This window comes from Gossypium raimondii, chromosome 10, assembly GCF_025698545.1.
Source record: "Gossypium raimondii isolate GPD5lz chromosome 10, ASM2569854v1, whole genome shotgun sequence".
NCBI classification, from domain to species: Eukaryota; Viridiplantae; Streptophyta; class Magnoliopsida; order Malvales; family Malvaceae; genus Gossypium; species Gossypium raimondii.
Genome location: NC_068574.1, coordinates 34,146,085 through 34,158,582, shown reverse-complemented (window position 1 = coordinate 34,158,582; position 12,498 = coordinate 34,146,085).

Here is a 12,498-nt window from a genome sequence, read left to right as displayed (position 1 = left end):
ATATAAAGTGTACCATAAGATGAATGAAGCATATGGATCCTTGTAGATAAATTATTTGAATTGTTAACTATTCGTTTAGATATATGTATGCTTGATAGAATTAGTGTTGTGAATAATTCGGGAAAAACCTTAGGCATTGTTTAAACTAGCCTAAAGCCTATAAGCTTACCTTTTGCTATGTGCCTTTAGTTCCCTTATTGTTGGGCCTTAAGCATCTTTTTCATTGTAACCTTAATATCAAAACCTAGAGCCTAAATGAGTCAACTACTCAACCTTTCTCTATCTTGATATTTTTAAATGAACTATGTAATAGACGTCGGGCCATAAACATTGAGGGTTAGGTAAAAATGTTATGGCGGTTTTGTGTATGGTAAAATAAAATGAAGAGATTATGCGATTTAGCACATAAAAAACAAGATAAGAGAACATTGTGAACAAAAGAGCGCAAAAAGTAGAAAAAGAGAGCTTTAAAATAAATCAAAGTTGAGCTTGGAAAAGAAAATCTTTCAGTTTACATTTACTAGTTTTCTACGTACTAATGTAGCGTACTACCTTCTAAAAGTTTGGAGAAATAAGGAGGTGACTTTATGAATAAAGTGGGTGTGAATGGGAAACAAAGTCATGTGCTTAACCATTTATATTGCTTGAAACCATTTTGAGCTATATTTTGTTTCAACTCTTATCCATCCTAAGCCTCGGAATTTTACAAGCCTAAAAGACCTTTGGGACCCGACTAATTCACTAACACAATAATTCTTGAATTGCTTGAATTTCTCCAGATGAACATGACCAATTCATTTTTTATATTTATGAGCTATCCATGTAATTCGTTTAGATGGACAACACTTGAACATCCATTCATTTTAATTGCCTCTATATTTGTTAACATTTTAATTTATTGAACTAATTGTGTTTGCGTTGAGGATGCCACTAAGTGACTAAATTGTCTGATTTAGTCCAAGGGTCGTCTTTTTGTATGTTTAGTGTGTTTGCTTGAGGACAAGCAAAGGTGTCATTTGTTGAGCAAGCCAACGCTCTGATTCAGATTGGGTTGTTTTTGGATTTACATTAACTTGAGCTCAGATTAATTGAATTTTAGATTTTCTCAATTTTTGTGGAGTTTAGTGTAATGCTGGAGTTTGTGCAAGTGTACACAGTCGTTATCAAGTAATAAGTAAGTATCGAGTTATCGTCTCAACAGGGATTGTATTTGTTCTAAGTCACTTAATTTGTAAAATTATATTAACAATTTGAAAAAATAAAAACAAGATATAGTTGAGAAGTGGTATAAACTAGATGCAATGATCCCTAATGTAAATTATCCTAATATGCAGACTATATGAATGAAATAGATTTTAGTAAAGTTAAACACAATTTGCAACAATTATAACATAAATAAACTAGGACAATTACTTTAATTAAACTTAATTTATTATCATCATGCTTAATAATATTTGGAAAAACATTCCATGGCAACTCGATCTTTCATGAGTTTTGGAAACCAAATTAGGTCCTTTCGGAATCCTTTACTTATTAAATACGCATTTTTCTGATTCTTATTTAGTAAGGGTTTCTTAGCATTTGTGTGAGGTAACAGGGACGTGTTAGGTTTGAAACAATTTAATCACACAAATCTAAAAACTATGCGATAATGAGCTCTGTTAGGTTGTTATGCAACCTACAATTTAATCGTGTTAGGATCTAAATTGAGCATGCACATTTCAATTATGAGTCTATTAGTCGTCGTCTGGTTAGGATCGTTCAGCTAATTCAAGTGCATTTCAATCACGCATGAACGAAATACAAACTTGATTTTAATTGAAAACTTGATCGATTGAGGCACAAACATTATAAGCATGAATCACATAAATATTATTTAATCAAAATAATCATCCTAGCTTAAATAAAATTTAAACTATCATTGTTGTAAACAATAACATAGAACTCATAGCAAACATCTTTAAATTAAATTAAAAAAAAGAAAGATTAAACCCAATTTAGAGTGGCTGTCACCCGAAACTCTGACTGATGAGGCTCCTTCGCTTCTTTGCGTTGCTCCTTTGCTGATGGTTCTCCAAGGTGGCCGACCAAGGGCTCTTTAAGAGGCTAATTTGCTAAAATCCTTATGCAAGGATGATGATAGGCGTGAGAGCTAAGAGAGTTGAGAGAAAGGATGAGAGATGAGAGGGATGAGGGAAGGGGGATGGGGGATGGGGGATGAGGGATGAGTGATGATTGAAAAAGTGAGAAATGAGCTCTTATTAATAGGTGAGGCAACGGAGCTAGTTTGCTAAAATTAGGAGTTTCCATCCTTTGAAACCTCCTCCAAGAGTGGTCGGCCATGAATTGAGGAAATGTGACTGATTTTTCCTTGATTTTTGGTCAATTTGAATGCCACAACAACTCAGGACTAAGACTCGGTCTCCAGCAAATCTTTAGGTAAATCTCTAATTTCTTCAACTGTTTAAGGGCCTTGTATAATTAAACAAAAAATTGATTTGTAATCAGCCATGTGCAGCCGAAAATTGGGTTGACTTGGTCCCCACTTTGGACGGTTTTGCAATTAGAAGAAAACTCTCAGACCTGTCAAAAATAGCAGATAGTTTAAAGGACCAAATGAATTAATTTAACGACTTTAATTAATCAATTTACTTAATTTTACTTAATTAATTAAACCAAATTTTATTAATGAAATATTTACAATGAATTATAAAAATATAACATTATATTTTATTATTTAATTTAATCATGCATGGCCCACTTCATAGCTTAAAAATATAATATGCTTAAATTAATCTAAAATAAGTCATTTTATGCATGAAAACTATATAATAAAATGAAAATCACATTTTAATAATTTATATTTCCTAATTTCATATTTTCACATATTTCATTAATTTATTAAACAATTAATTGGTTTTAAGAACAATTTTTAAGTGAAAAGGTGATGATTATATAGGAAAAATACTATATATTTTTCCATTTACACTTAGATTTATTGGATTGTTTTTGGCTTGAGTTTTATCAAGTTGGAGCCCTTTTGGAAATCATTTTATGTTGGAGGAATTTAAATGGATTTAAATAATTTTCAAGTTTTATAAATTATAATTGTTGGGTTGTAACATTTCAAATTTTTCAAGATAATAAGTGTTAGCCTTCTCGGCATGGTATAATGAAACATACAAAAAATTGAAGATAGTATTACAAATAAAGTTTTAAATAATTATTTTTATTTTTAAAATGGGAAACTTAAGAAAATTATTGTGAATACGAGATCTTGATATAAAAAGAACTAAATTGGAAAAGTTATGGACAAGTGTGCAAATGGATCAAATTAAGGAAAAAAATTAATAATACTTATGAAGATTAAGGATGATTTGGATTGAGCGTTAATTTGAAGGAAGTCATTTTTTTCACAGGTTGCGAATCAAAGTCTATGATCATTTTGCATAAAATGTTCTATGGAGGTCAACTGATTGAATGTGACTCATTTGACCTGTTCAAAATGACCCAACTCGTGTAACATATAAAGAAATACATCTACTTGAAGCCTTAGTGGCCTAGTGAAACACTCTAGTAAAACTAGAGTTACCAAGGTAATTATTGTAAATCCTCTTGGATAAAGATGTATAGAGTTTAAATCTCTTAAGACTCTCATCTTGTAGATAGACACTAATCTTAGTCGTCGATGTAATTCGATTTGTACCGTTGAATCTAGGGGAGCTCAATTATAAATAAAGGCCTTCCCCCACCCCCTCATTTGTAATCACTCAGTTGACCATTTTGGTGTGCACTATTTTTCTGTTCTTTCATTGTTTTTTTGTCTTTGAATTTGCCTCTGTTTTTCTTCGATGTCTTAGAGAATTTCTATGAGAATTCTCATTTTTCAAGAGTAAGGTGACTTATGCGAATTTTAACCCAAGAAATCGCCTAAGGTTGTGCGGTTTGCCAAACTAAAGTTCTAACCCCGTGACAGTTGGTATCTGAGCCAGTGTTCGAAGGCATTAATTGAGATGACGAAATAAGGAAATGAGCAGAATTTCCAATAGATACGCATGGGAGGTCCAAGAAAAATAGTAGGTCGATGGATATGCTATCAGATTTGGAAGGTTAGGTGATCAATCTCAAGGAATCCATGGGTGGTGTGAAGGAAACACTCAAGGTAGTTGAGGGATGATCGATGAGTTAGACTCCTAGTTCGAAAACGATTTTCTAACACTATGAAAAATAAAATTTTGAGAACCCAGCCAGTTTGTGATATTTATAATAATAAACTTTTTCCTAAAATAATACTTGTGCTTAGAGCGAGACGGAGCCTAGACAATCTCAACTTTCAATCGAACAGTATTCTCTGATATTCTCGTACGACAAACTGATTTGAGTGTGAGCTCAAACAATTACGAATCAAACACAAAACCAAAAATAATGTTCTTACTTTCAATAGGAAAGTAAATCTCTCTCTCTTATAAAAACCAATAGAAATGTTATTCCCGGAAAATAGAATTTATACTTAGAAATAAATTCTCAAAATTTGTGTGTAACTTATTGTATTTTAAGTCCTACCAGATCCATCTATTTATAGGGAGAAGAAGTGAAACCCTAGTTGGATTAGTAAAATGCATTTAATATCTATTTAATAGAAAAAAACCAATCCCCTAATTGAACAAGAAGAAAGGGGCGGCTAATTGGGTGTGTCTACCCTCATATGTATTATGATTGGGATTTAGGTATCTTCTATATTAGGTCCAATTATATGTGCTTCTTAGACTTTTAACTCGTCACTTTATAATTGAATCCAACCTAACACATGTTTTCTATTTATCGAAATAGACATTATATATTAAATTAATTATAATTAATTAATTAATTTTTAATTAAATAATTTTCTCAATCCAATTCTAATTTCGTTAAAATCATCACAACTTTACTGTAAGAAAATCTCGAGAAAAATATTTAATTTCTATTTTAAACGGATTCATAATGACCAATTAATTTAATTCCATTTTGAACTTTAATTATTTAATTAAATAATATTTCAAAAAGAATGTTACGAATGAAAAGTCTTATGTGACCTAAATATCCTTATACATAAATGTACATCATAATGAACATACACATAAATGACTATTTGGATTTTGCTTGGATAATAAAATTACTTGTATGATTTATTGATGGATCCTTATAGGTGAGACCCTTAATACTTGTATACTTTGTAACATATTCAAAAGTGGTAAATCAATTATTCATCATGTTAAAGTTATTCTTGAATGTGAAATGCCTAAGTTATGTACTCCAAACTCAATACTTGTATATTATTTGCTCAATGGTCATCACTTTTATTTCTTGCTTATGTTTATGTTGCTTGAGGACAAGCAATGACTTAAGTGTAGGGGAGTTTGATCTGCCGTACTTCGGTGTAGCAGATTAAACTAATTATTGCACTTTACGAGCATAAAAACAAGCATTTTCAATAGGTTCGAATTATGTTTCCTTAAGTTTTTAATAAGTTAATAAAATGTGTAAATTGAGTCTTTTAGAAGGTATACTAAACTGATATTGGTTGCTTCGTCGCAACACGGGATGATTGATGTCGCAACATAGGGAGAAGAATAGAGAAATCTCAAGACTGCTTTAATTGTCGTAACACAGCCTGAGGGTGTCGCGACATACCCCCTAAAGATAGCTCAAAAGGACCATACTAACTCCCATGTCCTGACACAAGTCCTGGTGTGTCGTGATATCAACTTTGGAATGGAAATTAAATACGAAACAGGGGCATTTTTGTCTCCACAATCAAACTTAAAGCTTGAGAACGTCAACTAACCTAGGGTTAAGGTCGACGGCCACTTAGAATCTATAAATAGGCTCCTTTGGCACATGTTATATATATCATTCGCTTAGCCTAGATTCTCTCTCTTAAACTTAGTTTAGTTTTCTTTCTTTCTTAGGTTTATAGAATTTATTTTCAGTTCTTCTTTGTAAGGAGATCTAATTTGATGAGATCATCAAACTCTGTGGATTCATTTTTATCTTTAATACAAATTAGGTGTTTTCTTAAACTCTACACTTTAATCCATTTATCATGTTTTCTCTTTACATCAACTCCATATTGTTTATGAAAGACATGATGCACTAATCCCCCTTTGGGGGATTAGCAAGTGGAGGTACGATCTACTAACTATTTTGTAGGATTACTCAACAAATCAAATGTTTGGGAAAGAAAGAACATGAAACAAACCCTAGGCCTGACAACCCCGGAAAGTCATCAAGGTAAGAATTAACCCAAAATTGGTATTGTCCATCTGTGAACACCTTTCCCCCAAACCATTCTGGATTACGAGGTTGGAAGATAGTAGTCCTTGCTGACTCATTATGTTAGTGGAAGATCGAAAGATCTTGTTAGGGTAGCGACTAGTTGATTTATGAGGAACCCGAAACAATAGTTGATTGGGATTACTAAAGCGAGTTAATCACCCATAATTAAATTTGTGAATATTGAGATACTTAGGGATGACCTAAGGTATTGTTTGGTATATACCCGGAGCCAAAAATCTAACCCTATTTATTTATTTGTAGTACCTATATTTGAGCCAAAAAACACTTCTTGATGAACCTTCATTCAAAATCCAAGCCAACAACGTTAATTTAAATTTTCCCTTTTTGTTTGGTCTTGAATTGCACAACTATATATGTCTAGCCATATGTATTGAGGGTTAATTAGATACATTATGGTAGAATTTTTTAAAAATAGAGTGAAATAGGAAAGATCAGTGCGGTAAAGTAATTATATGTTAGCTAACATGTGTAGAAAAATAAAATTAAAAAAAAACGAATATAAAAATTTCGTGAAAATAGAAGCATTCGTGAATGACCAATGTGTAGAAAACGAAGAAAGAAAAGTGACAAAGTCACTAAAAATAGATACTCGTTCATTAGTGCACACAAACTCATGAGCTAGCCAGAGTTGTACTATGCTAAGATTTCCTATGGAGAAAAAAGGAAGGTAAGAGAAGGAAAAATAAAGCGGTCAAAGGTAAAGGTCACTAAGGGGGGAGGATGGGGAACAATACGATGAGTCAAACTATTTTTGTGCTTGAAACTTTTTGATGTTTGTTGTTCTTGAATTTTATACATGTCCTAAGCCTCAAAACGTTACAAGCCAAAAAGCTCTATGTGATCTAGGTAGACTTATTTATGAATTGACATCATACTAAATAATTGCATTTACAACTGTTTGTATTCTACTAGGATAATCAAATTACCAGTAGCACTTGCTGATGGACCCCTACATTTGAAACTCATAATTCTTATATGTTTTGTAATATACTAAAATTAGGTGTTTGATATTAAAGTTGGTCAGTCAGCTATATATCATGCCAAGATTATGTGTGAATATAAAATGCTTATGTGCCTCAAAATTGACATTTGTATCATACTTGCTCAAGGGACATCTTTTCATTACTATTTTTGTTTGCTTTGCTTGAGGACGAGCAATGACTTAACTGTGGGGGAGTTTGATCTACCGTAATTCGATGTAGCAGAATAAACTATTTTCTCACTTTAGGAGCTTGAACACAAGCATTTTGGCTAAGTTTTAATTAACTTTTCATAATTCTAGTTACATCAAATAAAATGTGTAATTTGAGTCTTTTATTGACCTTAGGGGCCAAAAAAGGCTTAAAGGTGAGTTAATATGCTTTGTGAGCATGCAAGAGACCATTAGAAGATGTACTAACTTGATATTGGTCGTTGTGTTGCAACGCAAAGACTTGAATGTCGCAAGCAGAATAGAAGAATTTCAAGGCTGCATTTATTGTCGCGGCACAACCTGAGGAAGTCGTGACACACCCCTGAAGATGAAGCATATTGCCCTTGATGTCACAAAACAAGATTTGGTGTGTTGGGACATCACTTCTGTACAAAAAGTAATTACGAGCCAGGGGTATTTTGGTCTGCACAATCAAAAATTAAGCACGAGGACGATAGCTGACCTAGGGTTAAGGATGACGACCACTTTAAGTCTATAGATAGGCTCATTTAACACATGTTATGGATAGCATTTTATATTATATAATTTTCTTCCTAGCTTTAGTCTTTAGTTTTTCTCTTTTCTTAGGCTTTAGACTTATTTCAGTTTTTGTTCTTTGCTTTGTGGAAGGAATCAAATTTGTGAACATGATCAAACTCTGTGAAGATTCTGCATTCTATTTTAATACAAATCAAGATTCGTCTAAACTTTATATTCTTGAATTTTTATTCATGTCTATTATATATATCAAATCTTATTATTTATAAGATCCATGTGAAACTAATCCTGCTATGGGGGATTAGTGAGTACATGTATGATTAATTAACTATTTTGTAGGGTTCTCTTAGCGGATCAACTGTTTAGGAAAGGAAGATCTTAAACCCTAGTCTTGACACCCCTAGGTAATCATTAAAGTAGGAATTAACCCAAAATTTGTATGGCCTATCCGTGAATACCTTAACCCTAAACCGGTCTAGATTGTGAAGTCGAGAGATAAGTAGTTCTTGCCGACTCGTTAGTTTAGTGGAAGATCAGAAGATCCTGTTGGGGTATCGACTAGTTGATTGAACCAGAAAACCTAAAATGACAGTTGGTTATGATTACCGAAGCAAGCTAATCACCTAAGCTTAGATTGGACAAATTCTATCATTTGATTTCTCATTTTTATTTATTTCTTTTCTTTTTATTATTATTGAAAATCCAAAAAACCTCACTTTATATTTCCTCGTAATATAATTTATCTAAATTACTAATTATATCTATTTGTACTTAGGTTGAATTAATTTAGTGATTGCCTCCCTTGGGTATGATCCTCGGAGTACTTATCTACTATGTTGTAACTATATTACAACCTGAACCTATATTTGTGGATACCATCTTTTCATTTGTTTTGTGCAGGATTTTTACTCTGGATGTTGGTACGTCCTAAGGTGGTCAGCATTCTAACTATTGAAGTACTCAGTTCCTTTACTCCCATAGACTCTGTGGCACCGTAATTTTGTAGTTCTTTTGTTGGGGCTCATCTAGTTGTAGTTGCTGAAGTAGTTTGTGGAGCAGTTCTTGCTATTCACTGAAATATTTTTGCTATCTTCTGGGGTAATTCCTCATTACCTCAATCTTTTTGTCAAGATCTCACAATTCTATTTTTTCGAGCATTGGCTAAATCTTCACTAGGTCCTTCGATCCCAATCTTATTTTCATTCTCAACAGAGTGAACACTAATTCATGTCATCATCATCAACATTTCTTGGTTCCCCTAACATTTTCAACTATATAACAATATAATTTACTCATCAACATCTAAATCCCGACTCAAACTCAACTTGACAATGGCATGTACCTCTGGACTCAATTCTGAGCTCGATTTAGTTTGAGAATCAGCTAAACCTATAGCTTTGATACCACTAAATGTAACACCACATACTTTGTCTGATTGCCAGACCCAAGCCATAAGGTGCTACAAGCAAAATACAGAACATTTGATTTTATTTCATAGTCCAAAATATTATGTCAATATCAATTAACCACATTGAATCATGTATAGCATGCAACTCAATCAATTTTGGGTTAATATCGATCTTATGAAAACTTAAAGCCAACTTAGTAGCAAACAATGATCATTTCGAAACTAAAACAAAATTTGGGAAAAACCTGAAAATAAGGGTCACATAGTCGTGCCCCCTGATCGTGTGGAAAGGTCGAGGCTATACGGGAGAATCACATGGCCGTGTAGGAAAACCGTGAACAAATTGATGTCGTGTGGTGTTGGAGTCACACGGCCGTACAAATAACTGTGTACCATTAACCGCATGCGCCCATGTGCATGAAATAAAAAATTTTATAAAACAAATTTAAAGTGCGGTTTTACTGCAAGTGTAAGACACCTAACCCATTTTCGTCACCGGATTAGGGTTACAAAGTATTATCGTACAAAACAGAAAATTTTATAACCAATAGCAATTATTTTTTTCAATTTAATTTAATAAGTACTTACGAAATTCAAAATGGAATAATCATGCATTTACAGGCTTTAAATTGAGCCTATGTAGCCTTAAAATAGTTTTCAGGTAAATAGGGACCAAAACAGAACAAATCAGAGTGCTCACCTGTGTAACTCACTGACATGGTTCATATGCCTGAGTGTCAACCCGTGTGCTAGCCCATATGACTCACTAACTTGGTTCACAAGCCCGTTTATCAACCCATGCGATAGCCCGTATGAATCTTGTACCTAACAAGCTCAGGGCACACACCCGTGTGTGACACACGGCCGTGTGACAGCCCGTGTCCCATGCCCTATATGTCCAAAAATGACCAAGTTCATGCTATCTCCTCACCCAATTTCATAGGTACCTAAACCAATTCGTAATACATGTTTACAAGTCTGTAAACACATCTTTATACAACCAAAACATGCCAGTTTCAATCACCTATCACCATACCAAGTATTATATACCAAACATATTTTAATATTTATGTTACTAATTATAAAAAAAAGGGATCATCTATAAGCCATAACATACACCAAACTAACCCATTTCAAACACACCAAACCAACTTAATATGACACTTACCATTTCATAGTCTCATACTCAAATTTACCTAAAGTTTAACAACCATACTACAAAGCCTACCATTCTATCATCAAGTACCAAACATCACACATAGTCATGAATATAGCATAATAACCATTAGCCCTACTACATGCCATATAAGCCAAATGTTTACAAAATCTACCAAAAGGATAGTGTGATTCTGCAAGTTGATCCGATCTCCTGATCATAAAAGGTAATCTACAAAACAAAAGACAAGACACAAATAAGCTTACTTGAAGCTTAGTAAGTTTGCTAAATCAACAATAGAGCTCACCCCAATTTAACTTAACAACATAATTGAATAACAAATAGGTAATTCCTTTTTGTTCATAATCCACCACAGATAATAGCTATACGTTTCATTAAATCAATTTGCTTAGATATCCTAAGTTCATCATTTTAGAAGTGCAGAGTATCACTCATTTGAGCTAATTCCAAAACATTGACTGTTTCGCAATGCTGCTCACAAAAGTTGATGAGGATTTGCAACTTATGCAGGATTCTCAACCATTAGAATGGCACATACCATCAGAACATAATATTTAATCATTTCATCACTTCACGTCCCAGCCCATGGCCGAATCACCTTAATCATTCGTATTACCAACTCTCAATTGATCCAGTATGCTTAAAAATTCTACATCTTAAATATAGAAAATATATGGAAAGAAATACTAATTACAAAAATTAGAAATACGAACTTACCAGGCTAATTTGTAGTAATAGCCAAAGTACAGGGATTACTCCGCTACCGTGTCCTTTCCTCGGTTATCAACACATTCGTGATCTAAAATAATAATTTCATTAAACTAACTGAATCAATAGATTGTTTAAGTCATTTATGCAATTAAGTCTTTTTTTTATATTTTACAAAATTACCCTAAACTTTCATTTATATTCAATTTAGTCCTCAAGCCCTAATCATGCAATTAACCCAATTTTCCTAGAAACCCAATATAATTGATTGGTAACCATCACCATAGTAGCCTTTACCTTTGATTATTTCACTTTAAATTTTTGAAATTTTTGCACTTTAACAATTTAATCCTTAAACCTTAAAATCATCAAAAACCACTTTACAATCTAGTCTTATCTAGCAACTAAAATTAATAATCTATCACAAAATTTTAAGAATAACTAAATCTCAATAATGGTTTAATTCAAAACATTTAAAATTTTTGCAAATTAATCATCGAACTTGCTAGATTAAGCTAATACAAGTTCAAAAACATAAAATTACTAAAACGAGCATCAAAACACTTACCAATTAAAGCTTTAAAAATAAAAGCATGAAACCCTAAATTTCTTTTTCTCTCCTTGTGTCGTGGAGAAGATGAAGAAATAAGCTAAATTATTCTTTTCTTTTCTTTAATTTAATTAACCACAATTTACCTTAATTAAAATTATCCATTTAAATAAATAACCATGTTGATCCACCCATTAAATCTTTATTGGCTAATTTATTCATTTAGCCGTCTTAATTTAGTAAACTCTACTTTTATAGCTTTTACGATTCGGTCCTTTTTACCTAATTAACTATCTAAATGATATAATCTCATAACAAAATTTTAATACTACACTAATGACCACGTAAATATTCACGAACCGGCACGTCGGATTTATGGTCCTGAAACCACTGTTTCTGACACCATTGAAAAACGGGCTGTTATAGCAAGCGTACAAGTCAATTGTAATATTTATAGTTTTGATAGAACACGAAGTATTCCAAGGGGTCGAACCCAAAGGATTACCAAATGGGTAAATTTGTTTATCAAGTTAATACAAGTTAAGCAATTACTAATCTAATCGAGTCAGAAACTATTAGTGCAAGTCAAAATAAAATGATTTATAAACTAAAATTAAATTATTAACTCA